The sequence below is a fragment of the Rana temporaria genome, chromosome 3 (assembly GCF_905171775.1).
Source record: "Rana temporaria chromosome 3, aRanTem1.1, whole genome shotgun sequence".
Classification (NCBI taxonomy): Eukaryota; Metazoa; Chordata; class Amphibia; order Anura; family Ranidae; genus Rana; species Rana temporaria.
In genome coordinates, this window is record NC_053491.1 from 447,930,062 (window position 1) to 447,945,772 (window position 15,711).

The 15,711-nt window shown below is 45.1% G+C and overlaps 1 protein-coding gene across 2 annotated transcripts in view; it reads left to right on the top strand.

Moving 5' to 3' along the window:
* The first annotated feature begins 2,188 nt into the window (after positions 1–2,188).
* The window catches only part of PALM3 (paralemmin 3), an 88,832-nt gene continuing 75,309 nt past the window's right edge, over positions 2,189–15,711 (top strand). The window contains exon 1 of one of the 2 annotated variants that reach the window (XM_040346593.1): positions 2,189–2,270. The gene's annotated coding sequence lies outside the window, so the exon portion shown is untranslated. The remainder of the gene's footprint in view (positions 2,271–15,711) is intronic. The other variant, XM_040346591.1, reaches the window with a different exon arrangement.

Sequence of the window (15,711 nt, forward strand, 5' to 3'; positions counted from 1 at the left end):
GTGTAGTGAGGTGTATTATATGATAATAATATATTATATGATGGATAGAGGAAGAGGAGTAGAGTGCAGTGTAGTGAGGTGTAATATATGATAATAATATATTATATGATGGATAGAAGAAGAGGAGTAGAGTGCAGTGTAGTGAGGTGTAATATATGATAATAATATATTATATGATAGATAGAAGAAGAGGAGTAGAGTGCAGTGTAGTGAGGTGTAATATATGATAATAATATATTATATGATGGATAGAAGAAGAGGAGTAGAGTGCAGTGTAGTGAGGTGTAATATATGATAATAATATATTATATGATGGATAGAAGAGGAGTAGAGTGCAGTATAGTGAGGTGTAATATATGATAATAATATATTATATGATGGATAGAAGAAGAGGAGTAGAGTGCAGTGTAGTGAGGTGTAATATATGATAATAATATATTATATGATGGATAGAAGAAGAGGAGAAGAGTGCAGTGTAGTGAGGTGTAATATATGATAATAATATATTATATGATGGATAGAAGAAGAGGAGTAGAGTGCAGTGTCGTGAGGTGTAATATATGATAATAATATATTATATGATAGATAGAAGAAGAAGAAGAAGAAGAAGAGGAGTAGAGTGCAGTGTAGTGAGGTGTAATACATGATAATAATATATTATATGATGGATAGAAGAAGAGGAGTAGAGTGCAGTGTAGTGAGGTGTAATATATGATAATAATATATTATATGATGGATAGAAGAAGAGGAGTATAGTGCAGTGTAGTGAGGTGTAATATATGATAATAATATATTATATGATGGATAGAAGAAGAGGAGTAGAGTGCAGTGTCGTGAGGTGTAATATATGATAATAATATATTATATGATAGATAGAAGAAGAAGAAGAAGAAGAGGAGTAGAGTGCAGTGTAGTGAGGTGTAATACATGATAATAATATATTATATGATGGATAGAAGAAGAGGAGTAGAGTGCAGTGTAGTGAGGTGTAATATATGATAATAATATATTATATGATAGATAGATAGATAGAAGAAGAAGAGGAGTAGAGTGCAGTGTTGTGAGGTGTAATATATGATAATAATATATTATATGATAGAAGAAGAAGAGGAGTAGAGTGCAGTGTAGTGAGGTGTAATATATGATAAGAATATATTATATGATAGATAGAAGAAGAGGAGTAGAGTGCAGTGTCGTGAGGTGTAATATATGATAATAATATATTATATGATAGATAGAAGAAGAAGAAGAAGAAGAGGAGTAGAGTGCAGTGTAGTGAGGTGTAATACATGATAATAATATATTATATGATGGATAGAAGAAGAGGAGTAGAGTGCAGTGTAGTGAGTTGTAATATATGATAATAATATATTATATGATAGAAGAAGAAGAGGGGTAGAGTGCAGTGTAGTGAGGTGTAATATATGATAATAATATATTATATGATGGATAGAAGAAGAGGAGTATAGTGCAGTGTAGTGAGGTGTAATATATGATAATAATATATTATATGATGGATAGAAGAAGAGGAGTAGAGTGCAGTGTCGTGAGGTGTAATATATGATAATAATATATTATATGATAGATAGAAGAAGAAGAAGAAGAAGAGGAGTAGAGTGCAGTGTAGTGAGGTGTAATACATGATAATAATATATTATATGATGGATAGAAGAAGAGGAGTAGAGTGCAGTGTAGTGAGGTGTAATATATGATAATAATATATTATATGATAGATAGATAGATAGAAGAAGAAGAGGAGTAGAGTGCAGTGTTGTGAGGTGTAATATATGATAATAATATATTATATGATAGAAGAAGAAGAGGAGTAGAGTGCAGTGTAGTGAGGTGTAATATATGATAATAATATATTATATGATAGATAGAAGAAGAAGAAGAGGGGTAGAGTGCAGTGTAGTGAGGTGTAATATATGATAATAATATATTATATGATAGATAGAAGAAGAGGAGTAGAGTGCAGTGTAGTGAGTTGTATATGAGGAGTGGGTAGAGGGTGGCACGGTGCCCGGCTCTCTATAGAAGGGGGTGAGGAGTGGGATGTATGCAGTCACAGGCAGTCGGGTGGGTCGGTGATGACAGGCGGGGATCGGAGGACAGCAGGGACATTCATGGCTCTCCTCCTCCTCCTCCTCCCCCTCCCTCCCAGTCCTGGAACCGGTGAGACCAGCTCAGGTGTCACCTCCTTCTCCTCCCTCCCCGACCAGTCCCGATCCCTGCCATCACTCTCCGCACCGACACCGCCCGGAGAGCAGGTGAGACACGGGGCACTACTCCGCCAATACCGGGGACCGGACTCCGATCACAGGGGGCTCCGATTCTGATTGTTAGGGGCTCTGACAACACTTTGGGGGGCTCTTACTCCGGGAAGGAGCAGGGTACTATCAAAGAGTTCAGGAGGGGGGGGGGGGTTATGGTCTAATGGGGGTTTAAGTTAAGGGGTCTGGTATTATCTAGGAATGGGGGGGGTTGCCGTTGCTGGTATGTTGGTTCTGGTATTATCCTTGGGTTGCTGGTATGTTGGTTCTGGTATTATCTGGGGGGGGGGGGGGGGCGGGGTTGCTGGTATGTTGGTTCTGGTATTATCTGGGAATGGGGGGTATGTTGATTCTGGTATTATCTGGGAAAGGGGGAGGGGGGAGTGTACTGTAAATTGGTTCTGGTATTATCTAGGAATGGGGGGGATATAGTGGTTCTGGTATCATCTAGGAATGGGGGTTGTAGTGGTTCTGGTATTATCTAGGAATGGGGGGTATAGTGGTTCTGGTATTATCTAGGAATGGGTGTATCGTGGTTCAGGTATTATCTAGGAATGGGGGGTATAGTGGTTCTGGTATCATCTAGGAATGGGGGGTATAGTGGTTCTGGTATCATCTAGGAATGGGGGGATATAGTGGTTCTGGTATTATCTAGGAATGGGGGTATAGTGGTTCTGATATTATCTAGGAATAGGGGGTATAGTGGTTCAGGTATCATCTAGGAATGGGGGATATAGTGGTTCTGGTATTATCTAGGAATGGGGGGGTATAGTGGTTCTAGTATTATCAAGGAATAGGGGATATAGAAGTTCTGGTGTCACCCCAGGAATGGGGGGTTTGGTGGGTGTGGTGTCAACTAGGAGTGGGGGTATAGTAGTTCTGGTGTCACCTAGAAGTGGGGGGGGTATAGTGGGTCTGGTGTCACCTAGGAGTCGGGGGGTATAGTAGTTCTGGTGTCACCTAGAATTGGGGGGAGGGGTATAGTGGGTGTGGTGTCACCTAGGATTCGGGGGGTATAGTAGTTCTGGTGTCACCTAGAAGTGGGGGGGGGGGGGTATAGTGGTTCCAGTGTTATCTAGAAGTAGGGGGTATAATGTTAACCAGTTTGGTGGGTCTGGTTTTACCTCGGAGTTGTGACTATAGGGAGTGTGGTGTATTCTACGAATTGGGGGTTTATGGGGTCTGCTTGTATCCAGGAGTGGGGGTTACAGGGGTTCTGATGTTATCTAAGAGTGGAGGTTTAGAGGGGTCTATGGATCTGGGGGCTCCAGGGGTTTTGGTATTCCCTTCCAGTGGGAGGGGACAGGAAGTCGGCTGTTATCTGGGACTGTGGATACAGGAATTTGATATTATCTGGAATGGGAGGGGAGAACATTGTTGTGAAGGGGGCTCTGGTTGTATTTGTGAAGTGGTGTACGGGGGGGGGGGGGGGGTCACGTATTATCTATGAGTAGGATTTGTGAAGTGGTGTCCAGGGGGGGGGGGGTTGGGGGGTCACGTATTATCTATGAGTAGGATTTGTGAAGTGGTGTCCAGGGGGGGGGGGGTTGGGGGGTCACGTATTATCTATGAGTAGGATTTGTGAAGTGGTGTCCAGGGGGGGGGGTTGGGGGGTCACGTATTATCTATGAGTAGGATTTGTGAAGAGGTATTATTTGGAAGGTGAGGAGTCTATACATGTAAGTCTATCATTTTCTAGATGACATTTTGCATTGTATACCTGTATGATAGAAGCACACCCTGTATACCTGCACACACCTGTAACGAGTGACAGACAGCTAATTACACCCCTCCCATATGTCATTCATTAACACCCAATAATGTAATCCATCAATATGGAAGCGTATGACATCAGCTTGGCGTATGGTGGCAGCGCGTGCGTGTGTTATGGCTGGCATGTAGAGGGCACGTAGTGGAGCCGCACACCTCTAGTACACAGCCGGATTGATTTCACAGTATAACGTGTCACTCTGTGGTTATGGATTATTAAAGTGTTGTGGCAGTCGGCTGGCGGTTCTAAGTTTTGTTTTTATTTGAGGAGTTCTAGAATGGCAGGTTGGCGCAGTGGCGTCACTAGGGTTGGTGTCACCTGGTGCGGTAAAATATGGTGTTACCCCCCCCCCCCCCCAATAACATTTTTCAAATATTTTTTACCCTACTGTTTGCTCTCTGTTCTCCGCATTTGGCACCCAGGGCAGATCCAATATCTGGCACCCCCCACGTTAAAATGTAAAAACACCCCACTGTGCCCCCTGCATACCTCTGCATTGTTTAATATCTTTTTGTTACTACTGTGTACCCCTCTCCACAACTGCACCTCTGGACCCTTTTACATTACACATCAACCTGCACCTCTGGGCCCCTTTACATTACACAGCACCCTGCACCTCTGGGCCCCTTTACATTACACAGCACCCTGCACCTCTGGACCACTTTACATTACACAGCACCCTGCATCACTGGACCCCTTTACATTACACAGCCCCCTGCATCACTGGACCCCTTTACATTACACAGCGCCCTGCACCTCTGGACCTCTTTACATTACACAGCCCCCTGCATCACTGGACCCCTTTACATTACACAGCGCCCTGCACCTCTGGACCTCTTTACATTACACAGCCCCCTGCATCACTGGACCCCTTTAAAATTACAAAGTACCCTGCATCACTGCACCCCTTTACATTACACAGCACCCTGCATCACTGGACCCCTTTACATCTCATAGCCCTCTGCACCTCTGGACCCTTTTACATTACACAGCCCCCTGCACCCCTTTACATCACATAGCCCCCTGCACCTCTGGACCCCTTTACATTACACAGCACCCTGCATCACTGGACCCCTTTACATTACACAGCACCCTGCACCTCTGGACCTTTTTACATTACACAGCCCCCTGCATCACTGGACCCCTTTAAAATTACACAGTACCCTGCATCACTGGACCCCTTTAAAATTACACAGCACCCTGCATCACTGGACCCCTTTAAAATTACACAGCCCCCTTCACCTTTGGACCCTTTTACATTACACAGCACCCTGCACCTCTGGACCTCTTTACATTACACAGCCCCTGCACCAATGGACCCCTTTACATCACATATCCCCCTGCACCTCTGGACCCCTTTACATTACACAGCACTCTGCACCTCTGGACCTCTTTACATTACACAGCCCCCTGCATCACTGGACCCCTTTACATTACACAGGACCCTGCATCACTGGACCCCTTTACATCTCATAGCACTCTGCATCTCTGGACCTTTTACATTACACAGACGCCTGCACCTCTGCACCCCTTTACATCACATAGCCCTCTGCACCTCTGGACCCTTTTACACTACACAGCCCTCTGCACCCCTTTACATTACACAGCACCCTGCATCACTGGACCCCTTTACATTACACAGCACCCTGCATCACTGGCCCCCTTTACATCTCATAGCCCCCTGCACCTCTGGACCCTTTTACATTACACAGCACCCTGCATCACTGCACCCCTTTTACATTACACAGCCGCCTGCACCTCTGGACCCCTGCATGTTACACAGACCCCCCTTCAGTGCAGACCCCCCCCCCTTAGTGCAACCCCCCCTCAGTGCAACCCCCCCCTCAGTGCAAACCCCCTTGGTGCAACCCCCAGTGCAAACACCCCCAGTGCAAACACTCCCAGTGCAAACCCCCCCTCTTAGTACAACCCCCCCTCAGTGCAAACCCCCCTTAGTGAAAACCCCCTCAGTGCAAACACCCCCTTAGTACACCCCCCCCCCCCCTCAGTGCAAACACCCCCCCTTCAGTGAAATCCCCCCAGGTGAAAACACCCCCCCTCCCCATTCAGTACCTCAGATCATTGCAGCGCCACGGCACATGGACAGAAGGTCCCTTCCGCCCCTCCCCCTCTGTACACACAAACAGAGGGGAGGGGGCTGTGCCTGTGTGCCGACTGCCGAGCACTGCTAACAGCCCGTGGCTGTGAGAGGAGGGGATGGATGGTGCTGCGGTGTCACCCCGCAACCCCCCCCCCCCCTCCTCTTGTACCGCGGCGCTCGGCGCTCCGATTCCGCGGCGCTCATCGCTGCAGTCGCGGGGGGGCGGCCCCCCCACATGTCAGCTAAAAAAAAATAAAAAAAATAAATAAAATTGGGATGGTGGATGGTGTCACCCCTCTAGCGGGTGTCACCCGGGTGCGGGGTGTCACCCGGGTGCGGGCCGCACCCCCCGCACCCCCCTAGCAACGCCTCTGGGTTGGCGTATTAGAGGGTCAATCCACTCTAAACCGATATTTCCATTTCGGGTGGGTGCAGATGGTCAAAACCACCCACCTATTTCCTGTATTCCTATAGATAGCACTTTATTTTTCCAGGCAATTTCAACCACTTTTGATCGACAGGGAATCTAGCATACGATCAAATCTGGTTGCCTAACACCGAGCAATCTACCACCCACGAGTTTGATGGACCACCTACATTTGATTGGTTGAACTTGGAAATACCTACATTTGATTGGTTGAACTTGGAAATACCTACATTTGATTGGTTGAACTTGGAAATAAAATAATAGCTTCAATGAAGGTTGTTGAAAAACAAAACAAAACAAAGAAAAGATCAAAACGACGGCAATTTTATCGATCAAAGTTTTTCCGAGGGATTTGATCAAGGCAATGTTGATCCCATCCTTTTGCAAGCGATCAAAACCATTATTTTATGTTTATAGTCCCTTGGCAATTTTATTAAAAACAATTGAACCGAAGCGAATCAAATCTGATCGCCACGTGTAGGCCAGCTTCAGGCCCCATACACACGAGAGGATTTATCCGCAGATACGGTCCAGCGGACCGTATCCGCGGATAAATCCTCTCGAGGATTTCAGAAGATTTCTATGCGATGGCGTGTACACACCATCGCATTGAAATCTGCGCTGAAATCCTCTGCCGATGACGTGTCGCGCCGTCGCCGCTATTATGACGCGGCGACGGGCGCGACGCTGTCATATAAGGAATTCCACGCATGCGTCAAATCATTACGACGCGTGCGGGGAATCCCTTTGGACGAATGGATCCGGTAAGTCTGTACAGACGAGCGGATCCATCCGTTGGAATGGATTCCAGCAGATGGATTTGTTGAGCATGTCAGCAAATATCCATCTGCTGGAAATCCATCCCAGGGGAGATTTATCCGCAGATAAATATCCGACGGAGTGTACACACCATAGGATCTATCCGCAGAAACCCATTTGATGGGATTTATCTGCGGATAGATTCTATGGTGTGTATGGGGCCTCAGTCGCCAGTGGGGAGATCCCTGCTCCTCATCCCTGAACGGACTTTCCAGGATGGTCTTTAAAGTTAGGTTCCGGGCATCATTTTTTATTTTTTTTTGCAAGCTAAAATGAATCACATTAACCACTTCAGCCCCGGACCATTTTGCTGGTCAATGACCGGGTAACTTTTTGCGATTCGGCACTGCGTCGCTTTAACTGACAATTGCGTGGTCGTGCGACGTGGCTCCCAAACAAAATCGGCGTCCTTTTTTTCCCACAAATAGAGCTTTCTTTTGGTGGTATTTGATCACCTCGGCGGTTTTTACTTTTTGCGCTTTAAACAAAAATAGAGCGACAATTTTGAAAAAAAATGAATATTTTTTACTTTTTGCTATAATAAAAAAAAAATTCCTCAGTTTAGGCCGATACGTATTCTTCTACATATTTTTCGTTAAAAAAAAATCACAATAAGCGTTTGATTGGTTTGCGCAAAAATTATAGCGTCTACAAAATAGGGGATAGTTTTACGGGATTTTTATTAATTTTTTTTTGTTTTACTAGTAATAGCCGCGATCAGCGATTTTTATCGGGACTGCGACATTATGGCAGACTCTTCGGACACTTTTGACTCATTTTTGGGACCATTGGCATTTTTATAGCGATCAGTGCTATAAAAATGCACTGATTACTATAAAAATGCCACTGGCAGGGAAGGGGTTAACACTAGGGGGCGAGGAAGGGGTTATTTACGTTTCCTGTGTGTGTTCTAACTGAAGGGGGGGTGGACTGACAATGGGGAAATGACTGATCGCTGTTCATACATTGTATAAACATACGATTAGTAATTTCTCCCCCTGAAAAGACCGGGAGCTGTGTGTTTACACACACAGCTCCCGGTTCTCGCTTTGTAACGAGCGATCGCGGGTGCCCGGCGGTGATCGTGACTGCCGGGCACGCGCGTGGGAGTCAGGAGCGAGCGGAGGCACGCGCACGCCCCTAGTGGCCACTTCGCGAGGCGACATAGAGCTACGGGCTCTCGTGCAGGAGAGCCGACCTGCCGCCGTAGAACTGGTCGGCATGTAGTTAAACTCTCCATCATGTTCTCCTATGTGTCCATGCACACATAGGCCCGGGTTCACAGAGAACGGGCGCACATTACGCCGCCGTAGCGCATCTCAATGTACGCTACGCCGACGCAGCGCAGAGAGGCAAGCATGGAATTCAGGAAGCCAGTGCTCCCAAAGCTGCGTCGGCGTGACGTAGATTTCAAAGGCGCAGGCCGGCGTAGGTGGAAGTGGACTTGCCCCATGCAAAGCCATGCAAATGAGGCGTGACCCCATGCAAATGATGGTTTGAGAGCCAGACAAGTACGTTGAACCAACTGCGCATGCGTCGTGTCGTGGACGCATCCTCGTGCGCATGCTCATAACCACGTCGGAACAACTACCTAAGATACGCCGGATCACTGCCTACGCCATGAACGTAATCTACGCCCATCCAGACACACGTCCAACGTAAACTACCTAAAAAACGCCGGCTTCTGTTCCCTGATGCAGACCTTTACATGTCTGCTGCTGAGTTACACCTCCTTTATGGGGCTTAACTTTACGCCGGACGTACAACTCTCGTAGCCTGCGTCGGGCGGGCGCAGGTTCGTGTATCGCCGTATTTTCCTCATTTGCATATTTGAATGGCTAATCAATGGCAGCGCCACCATGCGGCCAGCATTAATGTGCGCCCACCCTACGCCGGCGTAGGAAATTTATGTTGGCGGGATTAAGCCAGTTTTTAGGTGTATCTTAGTTTGTGGGTACGGCGCACAGATACGAGGGCGCATATTTGCACTTACGCGGCGTATCTGGAGATATGTCGGCGCAAGTGCTTTGTGAATCCGGGCCATAGGCTGTTATCAGCAGTTTTGGGCAGTGGAGTTTTTGAGCAGTAAAATAAAAAAAAATAAAAAACTAGTGGGTTCTGAGAGACGTTTTTCAGCTGTAAAAACGCTCAAATGTTGATAAACACTGATAAATGTTAAAAACGATCAAAGCTATTGTTTACGTTTTTGATCCATTGGAAATAAAAAAATGCTAAACGTGGAAAAACGCGAATAAACGCTAAAAAACGCTATTGCAAAAACTTTGAAAAAAGCTGAAAAAAATTAAAAAAACTTACTGCAAAGCTACTGGCGTTTTTATAACGTTATTTTAACGTCCCGCGTGCATGAGGCCTAAAAGTTGAATCTTCACTGTACTGGGCAACAATTTGTTCCATCTATAGTAATCCCCAGCTATGGGACCACCATAAAGGTCTCATTGTACCATCATTGTATCTTATATAAAGGTTGGATCTTTGTCATATTGGGTGAAAAAAATAGTCCCATCTAAAGTCTTCCCAATATATGGTATCATCATCCCAGTCTCATTGTATCTTTACAGTATCTTCCAACGGTTGGATCTTTATTAGCCAAAAAAACTGTCCCATTTGTTGTCTCCCCAATGTATGGATTCACCATCCTAGTTTTATCATATCCCCCCCTGTTTCTTATAAAGGTTCAATCTTCATTGTACTGGGCAACAAATCGTTCCATCTGTAGGTATCCACAGCTATGGGATCACCATACCAGTCTCATTGATTCCTATTTAAAGGTCGGATCTTTGTCGGATATTGTCGGATAAGGTTGGATATTGTCGCATCTCTAGTCTCTCCAATCTATGGGATCACCATACCAGTCTCATTGAATCCTATTAAAGGTCAGATCTTTGTCGGATAAGGTTGGATATTGTCGCATCTGTAGTCTCTCCAATCGATGGGATCACCATACCAGTCTCTTTGAATCCTATAAAAGGTCGGATCTTTGTCGGATATTGTCGCATCTGTAGTCTCTCCAATCTATGGGATCACCATACCAATCTCATTGATTCCTATTTAAAGGTCGGATCTTTGTCGGATATTGTCGGATAAGGTTGGATATTGTCGCATCTGTAGTCTCTCCAATCGATGGGATCACCATACCAGTCTCTTTGAATCCTATAAAAGGTCGGATCTTTGTCGGATATTGTCGCATCTGTAGTCTCTCCAATCTATGGGATCACCATACCAATCTCATTGATTCCTATTTAAAGGTCGGATCTTTGTCGGATATTGTCGGATAAGGTTGGATATTGTCGCATCTCTAGTCTCTCCAATCTATGGGATCACCATACCAGTCTCATTGAATCCTATAAAAGGTCGGATCTTTGTCGGATATTGTCGGATAAGGTCGGATATTGTCGCATCTGCAGTCTCTCCAATCGGTGGGATCACCATACCAGTCTCATTGAATCCTATAAAAGGGCGGATCTTTGTCGGATATTGTCGCATCTGTAGTCTCTCCAATCTATGGAATCACCATACCAGTCTCATTAAATCCTATAAAAGGTCAGATCTTTGTTGGATATTGTCGGATAAGGTCGGATATTGTCGCATCTATAGTCTCTCCAATCGGTGGGATCACCATACCAGTCTCATTGAATCCTATAAAAGGTCGGATCTTTGTCGGATATTATCGCATAAGGTCGAATATTGTCACATCTGTAGTCTCTCCAATCTATGGGGTTACCATCCCTATCTCATTGTATCTTTTCTGGATCTTACAATGGCAGATTCTTCATTGTATCAGGCAAAAAAAATTTCCATTTACAGTATAATGCCTTGTACACACGATCGGAATTTTTTCATCAGATATTCCGACCGTGTGTATGCCCCATCTGACTTTTTCTGTCTGAAATTCTGATGGAGATAGAAAGAGAACATGTTCTCTTTTTTTCCCGACGGTATAATTTCTATCGGATATTCCGCTCTTCTGTATGGAACTCCAACGGAGAAAAAAACATGCATGCTCGGAAACAATTTGATGCATGCTCGGAAGCATTGAACTAGGCTCATCATAGTGTTGTACGTCACCACGTTTTTTGACGGTCGGAATTTGGTGTGTCCGTGTGTATGCAAGACAGCTTGAATGGAATTTCGTCGGAAAAACCGTCAGGGTTTTTTTTCCGATGGAAACTCTGATCGTGTGTACAGGGCATAAAGGTTTATTCTTCATCGTATTAAGAAAAATTGTCTAACATCTATAGGGCCAGATTCTCATACATTTACGTTGCTCCTAGGCAGCGTAACGTATGTGATTTACGTTACACCGGTTTACGTTACAGGTTTACATCCTGATTCTCAGAACACTTACCTGTAAACTTGCGGCGGTGTATCGTTAAATCGCTCAGCGCAAGCCCGCCCAATTCAAATGGGGCGGGCACCATTTAAATTAGGCGCGCTCCCGCGCCGAGCGTACTGCGCATGCTCCGTCGGGTAAATTACCCGACGTGCATTGCGCTAAATGACGTCGTACCGACTTCATTTGCTTAGACGTTTACGTAAATGGTGTCCAGCGCCATTCACGGACGTCTTACGCAAACAACGTAATTTTTTTTAAATTCGACCCGGGAACGACGGCCATACTTAACATTGGTTGCCCCTCATAATAGCAGGGGCAACCTTACACGTCGCGTACGCTACGGAAACAACGTAAATTCTCAGCGTCGACCGCGCGTATGTTCGGGAATCTCGCGTCCATCTATAGACTTGTCACTTCTGGGATCACTGTTCTATTCGCCTCATAACATCACTGTAGCAGATAAGTTGAATTTTCATTATATGAGCCAAATAAATGCCTGTTTATAGTCTCTCCAATCCCCAACCCATTCTCATTGTATCTTTATCTCTCTTTATTGTCCCATCTATAGTCTTCCCAATCTATGGGATTACCATCCCAATCTCACTGTATTTTTATAGTCTCTCCAATCTATGAAATCACCATTGTTTCGTAAGAAAAGTTGAACCTTCGCCATAATAGGCAACAGTTTGTTCAACGTATAGTTGTACCAATCTATGAGATCACAATCTTTTTTTATAAAGGTTGAATCTTCACTGTAAATAGGCAACAATTTGTCCCGTCTATAATCTCGTCACCTCTGAGATCATTGTACCACCATGATATCATTTGAGTGTTGAATCTTTGTGATATTGGGCAAAAAAAAAAAAAAAAAATGGTCCCACCTATAATCTCTATGGCGTCGTACACACGACCGAGGAACTCGTCGTAAATGAAACATCGTTTTTCTCGACGAGTTCCTTGTTAGTAGGGTTGTCCCGATACCGATACCAGACATGGCTGGATATGTGGGGGACATGGCTGCAATATGTTTGGGGACATGGCTGCAATATGTTTGGGGACATGGCTGCAATATGTTTGGGGACATGGCTGCAATATGTTTGGGGACATGGCTGCGTATATGGGGGACATTGCTGCAATATGTTTGGGGACATGGCTGCAATATGTTTGGGGACATGGCTGCATATGTTTGGGGACATGGCTGCATATGTTTGGGGACATGGCTGCATATGTGGGGGACATGGCTGCAATATGTTTGGGGACATGGCTGCAATATGTTTGGGGACATGGCTGCAATATGTTTGGTGACATGGCTGCAATATGTTTGGGGACATGGCTGCATATGTTTGGGGACATGGCTGCATATGTTTGGGGACATGGCTGCATATGTTTGGGGACATGGCTGCATATGTGGGGGACATGGCTGCATATGTGGGGGACATGGCTGCATATGTTTGGGGACAAGGCTGGATATGTTTGGGGACATGGCTGCATATGTGGGGGGACATGGCTGCATTTGGGGACACATTTAAAAAAAAGTATCGGTATTCGGTATCGGCGAGTACATAAAAAAAAGTATCGGTACTTGTACTCAGTCCTAAAAAAGTGGTATCGGGACAACCCTACTTGTTAGGCTTGTCGAGAATCTTGACAAGCTTTCTTTGCGTACACAATATCAAGACAAAATCTTGTCATTCTCAAACGCTCCGACGTTCAACACGTACGACGGCACTATAAAGGGGAAGTTCGATTCCATTGGCGCCACCCTTGGGGCTGCTTTTGCTAATCTCGTGTTACTGTGTGTTAAGTAAAAGTTTGGTGAGAGACGATTCGCGCTTTTCAGTCTGTTACAGCGTGACGAATGTGCTATCTCCATTACGAACGCTACTTTTACCGAAGGTGCGCTCTTGTCTCATACTTTATTCTGAGCATGCGTGGGTTTCTAAGCATACACACGAACGTGTTCCTCGTTGTAAACCAGCCCGACGAGAAACACGACGAGGAAATTGAGACTCCCGACGAGGAAAAAGAGAACTTGTTCTCTTTTTTTCTCGTCGAGTTCCACGACAGTTTTCTCGACGAAAAACATACACACGACCGTTTTCCTCGGCAAAAAAGCTCTGCCACCATGTTTCTTGATGGATTCTGTCGAGGAAAACTGTCGTGTGTACGAGGCCTAATGCCGCGTACACACGATCATTTTTCAGCATGAAAAAAAACTTTGTTTTTTAGCATGTCCAAAAAACGACGTTTTCCCAATTTCATCATTAAAACGATGTTGCCTACACACCTCCGTTTTGAAAAAATGATCTAGCAAAGCGCGGTGACGTACAACACGTACAACGGCACTATAAAGGGGAAGTTCTATTCGCCTTTGGGCTGCTTTAGCAGATTCCGTGTTAGTAAAAGACGATTTGCGCTTTTCTGTCTGTTACAGCGTGATGAATGTGCTTACCCCATTATGAAGGGTAGTTTTACCAGAACGAGCGCTCCCGTCTCATAACTTGCTTCTTGCTTTTTTACGCCGTTTTAGCCCACACACGATCATTTTTTACAACCCGAAAAGCAACATAGTTTATAAACGACGTTAAAAAATGCAGCATGTTCGAAAAAAATATTTGTTGTTTTTCAGAACCTGAAAAACGATGTGCAGCCCACACACGATCATTTTAAATGACGTTTTTTAAAAACAATGTTTTTTTCATGCTGAAAAATGATCGTGTGTACGCGGCATAAGAGTCTGTCATCCATGTTTCATCATATCACCATTGTATCTTTTAAAGGTTGAATGTTCACCATATTGGAGAACAATTGATCCCATCTATAGTCTTGTCACTCTGGGATCACCATCACACTCTCATCCCATCACTATTGTGTTATATGATGAATGTTAAATATTCGCCATATTGGTCACAAAATTGCCTAGTCTATAATCTTTAAGATAACCATTCCATTCTCATCGTATTACCATTGTATCATATAGAGGTTTGCTTTTCATCGTATTGAGAAATTACTCCCGTTTCTAGTCTCTAGTATACCCATTCCATTCTGATTGTATCTTATAAAGATTGTGTAATGAAAAAAGGGGTCCAGAGGTGCGGTGCTGTGTAATGTAAAAGTGGTCCAGAGGTGCGGTGCTGTGTAATGTAAAAGAGGTCCAGAGGTGCAGGGTACTGTATAATGTAAAAGTGGACCAGAGCTGTGTAATGTAAAAGTGGTCCAGAGGTGCGGTGCTGTATAATGTAAAAGGGGTGCAGAGGTGCGGTGTGGTGCTGTGTAATGTAAAAGGAGTCCAGAGGTGCGGTGCTGTGTAATGTAAAAGGGGTCCAGAGGTGCTGTAATGTAAGAGGGGTCCAGAGGTGCGGTGCTGTGTAATGCAAAAGGGGTCCAGAGGTGTGGTGCTGTGTAATGTAAAAGAGGTCCAGAGGTGCGGTGTGGTGCTGTGTAATGTAAAAGGGGTCCAGAGGTGCGGTGCTGTAATGTAAAAGGGGTCCCGAGGTGCGGTGCTGTAATGTAAAAGGGGTCCAGAGGTGTGGTGCTGTGTAATGTAAAAGGGGTACAGAGGTGTGGTGCTGTGTAATGTAAAATGGATCCAGAGGTGTGGTGCTGTGTAATGTAAAAGGGATCCAGAAGTGCAGGGTGCTGTAAAGTAAAAGGGGTCCAGAGGTGCATGGTGCTGTGTAATGTAAAAGGGGTCCAGAGGTGCAGGGTACTGTGTAATGTAAAGAGATTCAGAGGTGCAGGGTGCTGTAATGTAAAAGGGGCCCAGAGGTGCAGGGTGCTGTGTAATGTAAAGGGGTCCAGAGGTGCAGGGTGCTGTGTAATGTAAAGGGGGTCCAGAGGTGCAGGGTGCTGTGTAATGTAAAGGGGTCCAGAGTGCTGTATAATGTAAAAAGGGTCCAGAGGTGTAGGGTGCTGTATAATGTAAAAGGGGTCCAGAGGTGCAGGGTGCTGTGTAATGTAAAGGGG